This window comes from Vitis riparia, chromosome 18 (assembly GCF_004353265.1).
Source record: "Vitis riparia cultivar Riparia Gloire de Montpellier isolate 1030 chromosome 18, EGFV_Vit.rip_1.0, whole genome shotgun sequence".
In the NCBI taxonomy this organism is placed as follows: Eukaryota; Viridiplantae; Streptophyta; class Magnoliopsida; order Vitales; family Vitaceae; genus Vitis; species Vitis riparia.
The window spans coordinates 27812338-27820116 of record NC_048448.1 but is presented as its reverse complement, the minus strand read 5'-3'; the positions used below and the strand labels follow the sequence as shown (position 1 = coordinate 27820116).

The window sequence follows — 7779 nt, the reverse complement described above, 5'->3', positions numbered from 1 at the left end:
ACTTTACTAAATGAACTTTTATAATCACTCATAGTAGGAATTTGTCTTGACATGTTCCTTTTTTAGGCTTAAACATTCCTTGTACTATATCTTATAAGCTATGTGAAAACTCATGTCATTATCATCGAAGTGACTTAACTCACTTAAAGGTTTTTTAAGGGACGTTATCTATTGACATTTGTCACAAAGGCAATGAAGTTAATGCACTCACGACATTCATTTAATTTATTTTCACTTGTTTAATTAGACTCGAATTCACTCCAAGTTGTTTGTATAACCTTTCTATCCTTTGAGGGACATTCAAATGCAAAATGACCCTCTTCACCACATTTAAAACATTCAATTTTTACCGATATATCATTAGTTGGAGTTTATAGATATATTAGGAAACATCAATGAAAATTCTAAGCTATATATATATATATATATATATAATGTTGGAAATAATTCAAAAATGATAGAAAAAATAATAATGTATATAATGAAATTGTTTAAGAAAAAAAATTATGTATATATAAATTTGTAATCTTAGACAAAATTGTGAAACATTAATGCTAAAATGATAAAGCATTAAGTTTATATATATTGAAGGATATAAAAAAAATGTTGATATACATTTTTATTTTTATTTAAAATATTTATAATTTTATTTATAAATTTATTTTTTGTCTTATATTTAATCACTATATAAAATATATAATAAGATAATTAAATTAACTTATTTATAATAATTTCATTTTAATTAATTTATATTTATTAATATACAAAAGATATTGTGCAAGGCCACGCTCAAATCTTGATAGTGTGTTGTTTTAATAGCTTTAAGAAAGGAAATCCACATTGAAAGGGAAAACAAAATAATAAATAATGTATTGCTATGTGACATCACTATTATAAGGTTGTTATGCTTCACTTTGGTAGGTTATGCATGGGCTATCTTTGGCTAATCAAAGGCCCACACCATGATTAAAATTTTTGAAAAACTTTGGTATTTTAAATTATTTAATTTATATTAATGAAAAAATAATTTATTAATTTTATTTATTTATTTATTTATTGAACTGATTTCGAACTATTTGAGCCAACGATCAGATCGATGGAGCTGGACGGTTATTTAAGAATCAAACGGTTAACACCCTTTTCATTTTGGGCAAAATCGGCCAGAGCGCCTATCATTTGCATCCTAGCATTCAACACCCTCTTTTTTATTTTGCAAAATGGGACATTGCCCATGGGCTTCACCACTGTTTGCTTTATAATGAATGAATGAGGCTTATAACGCTCTTTCTTATCTCCTTTTATTTCCTGTATGGGATCATTGTAGTGGCTATTTAAAGAAAAATAAGCTTGGACAATAGGTTCAAGGTAAAATTTTGGACCACTTTGTTACTCTTTTGTTGATGTTAAAAATTATATAAAAAAATAAATTACATATGTTATTTTAAAAATATATAAGTAAACATATATAAGATTATATAGTACAATTTTTCTTTTATTTTCAATATATTTTTATATTTAAATATTATAGATGTTTTGTTTAATAAAATTTAAAATACTAATACATCTATATAAAATTGAAGAAATAAATGTTATTAATTTTTAATTTTCAAAATTATTTTAATTTTAATAAAATATATATTATATATTTACAATATTATCAATTAATTTGATCACAGTTAAATCATTGATCCGACCATTAAAATCTGTTTTTAAAACATTATTTTAAAGTTTGGGTTGGATTAAGGTATCTAAGCCAACTAAAACCATTTTAATCAAGATATAACATATTATACGAACAAATAAATTATAGATTGCATTTGTTTTGAAAATATTTTTTTAAAATCTATAATTATTTATTATTATTATTATTATTAATAAATTGCTTTTTACTGAGAAAAAATATCTATGACTCCCAATAGATGTTTTAAGTGATTCACAATACACAAGGGTTGGTATTCTATTTTCAACTATTTACAAAATATTTTTGTGTTTTTTTTATGGAAGGTTCTGAAATACCAAATTGGGAAACAACTTTGTCCCATCCAGACGAAACAATAGTCATGTTTGCCAAAATCATCGGTTTAACACTATTGATTATCTTAAAAAATAATTTTAAAATAATTCTTAAAAGGAGTTGTCTATGAAAAACAGTTTATACGCGAGGCCAAAATAACGTGTGAAAGAATATTTTAAATTTATTCTAAAATAACGTGGAAGTAACAATTGTTAGCTTTCTTCACGCATTTGGTTTATTTTAATTTGGTAATTGATCAAATATCATTATTATATATAGTGGTCCTGCTCATTGAAGTGGTCAAAGAACATTAAAAACCAATACACATTCAAATCACTTCCTCTATATTGACACGTGGAGAGGAAGTATTGTATCCGAGAGAATTATCATGACTATATAGTGAATCACATATGAAAGACATACAACAAAAGTAGTAAGAAAATTGAAGGAGTTGTGTTTAGGAAAAGAGAAGAGGCTTTTATTCCAAAGAAGATGTCGCTGATCATGAAGGTTTTCCTCTTACAAATTTTAGTATTTCAACTTTTTGGTGGTGGCATCCATTGCCAAGCTTCAACCCGTCGGCATACTTTTATGGTAAATACTATATATGATTTTGGCCTTAACGTCACCTTCTGATCATAATATTTAGGAAGCAGTATGACTCTCATTTTCCCTCGTAAGACCCCTTACCCTGGTGTCGTTGAGTCGTTCATGCATGCTATCAATTTTTAAGTGGTTATACACTTGCATGAATGGATCGATGCAACTATTCATGCATGTAATATTTCTTTTGGGATGAGGTTGGTGGTTAACTTTTAATTGGTGCAGGTGAGGGAAGCTTCATATACAAGGCTTTGTAGCACCAAGGACATCTTAACAGTAAATGGACAATTTCCGGGACCAACTATATATGCTATGAAAGGAGAGACGATCATTGTTGATGTTTATAATAGGGGAAAAGAAAATCTCACCATTCATTGGTAGGTCTTGAGAGTGTCTCAGAGAAAGAGCGACGACAACATACCTACATGGCATGCATTCTTTTATTTCTAAGAGGGGGCTGCAATATATTGCTTTGCAAATAAAGTCAAATTTAAAACAATACTTTAGGGTTATTTGCTTTAGTTCCATTGAAATACAGTTGATGCCGCTTGTTATTATGATAATATGTTGTTGCATGCCATCTTTTGTTAGTTTGAAAATAAGTACTAGTTTTAACGTATAGTTATTGTTTTGCAGGCATGGGGTGAACATGCCTAGATATCCATGGACAGATGGTCCCGAGTATATCACACAATGCCCAATTCAGCCAGGGTCAAAGTTTAGTCAGAAGATCATCCTTTCCTCAGAGGAAGGCACTTTATGGTGGCATGCTCATAGTGATTGGACCCGAGCCACCGTTCATGGAGCTATAATCGTCTATCCCAAGAATGAAACCAAGTATCCTTTTCACAAACCTAATGCAGAAGTTCTCATCATATTAGGTATAAGTGTTGTTAGTTTTAAATGTTAATTTACATATTATGAATTAACCAACAAAGCAAAATCTAAAATTATTGGAGTTGTTAAAACGCAGGACAATGGTGGAAGATTGATGTGAATGCAATTCGAGATGAAGGGCTTGCAAGTGGAGTTGACGCCAATGCCTCTGATTCTTTATTGATAAATGGACAACCCGGTGATCTACTTCCATGCTCAAAATCAGGTACAAATTAAGTTTAACTTCCCATTTTAAAATTGTACACGATTTCATTTTCTTGTATGTTGACCATATTACTTTTTCTTATTAACTAAAAAAGAGGAATACAACTATGAGGATGGTAGAGCCATGATTTAACACATGAGAAAAGGCTAGTCCAAATCTAATTTTGAACCATGGAGCCAAATTTACACCCCTAATCAATCAATGACTTCATAATTGGTGGATCCTCATGGAAACTTTTTCTTTTTTCTTTTGGCTAGTCATAAGTATACAACTTTCCCTTTCTAATTGCAGGCACATTCAAGCTAATGGTGGATCATGGAAAGACCTATCTACTTCGCATAATCAATGCTGCCTTGCACGAGGCTCTCTTCTTCTCCATTGCCAAGCATAAAATGACAGTGGTTGGAACAGATGGTAGCTACACGAAACCATTGACACGAGATTTTATCACAATATTTCCTGGCCAAACCTTTGATGTCTTACTAGAAGCTAACCAACGCCCGGATCACTATTACATGGCAGCTATAACTTTTTCCCTTGCCCCGACAGGTCGTAATATTTATGATAACACAACCACCACAGCTATTGTACAGTACAGGGGATACTACACTCCATCTTCACCTCCCTTCTTGCCTCATTTACCTGCATACAATGACACAAATGCATCAGTTCAAGTCATGGCCAGCCTCCGAAGCTTAGCAGATGCGGAACATCCTTGCAATGTCCATTGAGCACGAGCACTAAACTGATTTACACTGTTTCTTTAAACTCGTACCCATGCGTCAATGATTCATGTTCAGGGCCAAATGGGACGCGGTCTGCCGCAAGTATAAACAACATAAGCTTCCATACCCCTACAATTGACATACTGGAAGCTTACTATTATAACATTAGTGGTGTATATGAAGATAAATTTCCTAGCGTTCCACCAGTGGTGTTTGATTTTACAGCTGATTATCTTCCATTACTCTATCAATTGCCGAGCACCGGAACAAAAGTAAGGGTTCTCGAGTATAACTCCACAGTGGAGCTTGTTTTTCAAGGGACAAACTTGGTTGGAGGGGCAATCCACCCCATGCATCTCCATGGACACAGTTTCTATGTTGTTGGATGGGGATTTGGGAATTTCGATGAAAATAGGGATCCTATGCGCTACAATCTGGTGGATCCTCCCCATCAGAATACCATCTCTGTTCCTAAGAATGGTTGGGTTGCAATCAGGTTCGAGGCTTCCAACCCTGGTATGTTGCAAGCACTCATGTTCTCTATTTAAAAAAATAAATAAAAAATACAACCCTTGAAACTGCCAACCTGCATACCAAGGAAATAATTTTTCTTAATATTACAATTAAGTTAGGTGTAATGTTGTGTATTTTCTCTATTACAGGAGTGTGGTTCATGCACTGCCATGTAGAAGAGCATCTGACTTGGGCTATGGAAACTGCATTCATAGTGAAAAATGGTAAACACCCAGAAGCTCAAATGTTGCCTCCTCCATCCGACATGCCACCATGTTGAAGCTGCAAAGAAATAACATGCCAAAGATTTCATTGAATATTCGTATTATTCAGCTTTCATGATTTATTTTCTGTTCAATAAATACAATGCTAAGATGCCTCCCAATGCCATGTCCACAATAGATATATCTTGATTTGACAACTTTTGGCCATTCCAATTTCTTTGGACATGATAAAATATCATGTTGTATTAGAAAAGTTTGAAATGGGATAGTTTAAAATTATCTTGATTTGACAATTTTTTGACTTATCCATATTTTATTCAAATTCCGTAGAAGGTTAGGTATCATATTAATAATTAAAAAAATTATAAATGATATAGTTTAGAGTAATTGACTTATTCTTGCATTTTAAAATTAGACTATGATATATATGGATACTTGTGAAAAAGGTCATAAAATGGTTTATTTAATTTTTTTACTTTTACATCTAAAAATATTTTACAAATAAGATAATTTTTATGAAGTCTTATACAGTTGAGATAAAGTCGGTTCTTTTTTATTTATTTATTTTAAATTAAAATAAACGTTTTTTCCTAAAGTTAAAATAATTTGTATATAATTTATATTTTTACCTTCTATTTTAATAACAATATCACAAGATCTACACCAAGATAAAGGAAAAGGAAAAAAAAAAAAATCACCCATTTCCATTGCATGGGCACAAATTGAGCCTAACCCACACCGAAAGAACTCCAAATATGTTTTTTAGTGATTTGATTACTTTTCAACTCCTTTTTTTTTTTTTTACATTAACGTAAACCCTTTTTTACTTCCTTAAATTAAAATAACTAGTAAAACAAATCTATGGTTTTTGTAAATTAAAACGTAGGAGTTGATCATTTGAATTTATGGTTTAGAGAAAAGACACTTACCAATTAACTAAGTTGTTGCAAACCAAACCCTCCAAGTTGGCAGGAAGGTTGTAGAGTCATGAGTGGTGTGCTAAAAAATATTAAATAATAAACTTTGGTTTTATGGACTTGGAATATTCCAGCTGACATTCCAATGCTATTGAATTAAGAAATAAATTAATAAATTATTCATTGACTATTGTCTCATTTTCTTCGATCATCAGTTGTTGTGGTTGGAGTTGAAGAAGCAATGCATAACAATGTCAGAAGCGAAGAAAGGTGGAGAGAGGCCAAAATTTCACACTACCTTTACCTAATAGATAGAGTTAAAAGGAATAAATTTGGGCATGATCTAATTAAATTAAACTTTATACTAAATAAGCTATAAATTCACTTTTTTTCTACTAAATAAGCTATAAATTCATGGATAAAAGATTTTTCTATTTAACTCTTTCCATATCACCTTGTTTCATTGTCTTTATTGTTAGATTTTCCATTTTAAACATTTTTTTTTCTTTTGAAAACTATTTGTTCCCTTGTACTTTGAATCTTTTATGATCAAATATTTAAAAACTTACAAGATTCGTTGATTTAGTAATTGTTTTATATTTTAAGTCTAAGAAATACAATTGTGAACCCGTATTTTTCATGTGTGTCCCTACTTGATGGTGACACTTGTTTTTATTGTAAAAAACTATATTTTTTTTTTAAAGTTGGAATCATTACTTATTTTTGTTTATTTTTAAAAGAAAATAAAATAAGAAATAAAGCCCTAGTGTAACTCCATTTTTAAATAAAAGACGTATTAGCAAAAATCGAGTCTGAATCCAGAGGTTAGGTTACCTATTGGTAAGGTACTATAGTAATACCATTTTAAGCCTTAAAAATGTTTTTACTAAGCACGTAAAAGAGAATTATGATAATTAATTAATCAATCATGGATACTGAAAAAAGAATAATACAAGTACATGAAATAATGCAAAAGAAAATTATAAGGATATGCAAAAATAATACATAAGAAATGCATAAAATAATTTATTTGAAAATTTTTATTATTTCAAATATCATAATACAATTTTCAGAAATTTTCAAAGAATTCATTTATAGTGAGACGAAATTTCGTCCTCCACTCCCACATCAATCATTAATGATGTAAATTAAATTAAATGATTTTCCAACAAAATGATTTTCACGGCATTCCATCTACTTTCCTTGTTCCTCGGAGACGTGTCATGCTGAAGTATTGTGGGCATCACATGTGTGGGTGAATGGGTGGATGGTTGGAGTCAAACCTCTTTCTTACATTTAAAATTAAATAATAATTAAAAATATTGAAATCCATTTTTATTTTTTATATATGGAGACTAATTTGTAAACAATTGAAAAAAGTCCGGATCTAGTAGAGACCATTGACAAGAATTGTAGCACACAGAACCCCCACCTTGCAAGGGAGATTCCATCGCTGTCTTTCCACTAACCTGTGTTCTCCTGCAATTTCTTTTTACTTTTTATGAAGAAATTGCATGTATTTAAGCTGAGTTAAAGTGAGTCCTCATAGTAGGAGCGGATGGCTTTTGCAAATCCTCAAAGTCAAAGAGCGTCTTCTTCTTCATCTTCCTTTTCTATTCGTGGATGGAATTACGATGTTTTCTTGAGCTTTATAGGTGAAGATACCCGCCATAATTTTACA

At 30.8% G+C, this 7779-nt stretch overlaps 1 pseudogene; it reads left to right on the top strand.

The window, feature by feature from the left end:
- The window catches only part of LOC117905611, a 33334-nt pseudogene extending 27933 nt beyond the window's left edge, over nt 1-5401 (top strand).
- The last annotated feature ends 2378 nt before the right edge of the window (nt 5402-7779 follow it).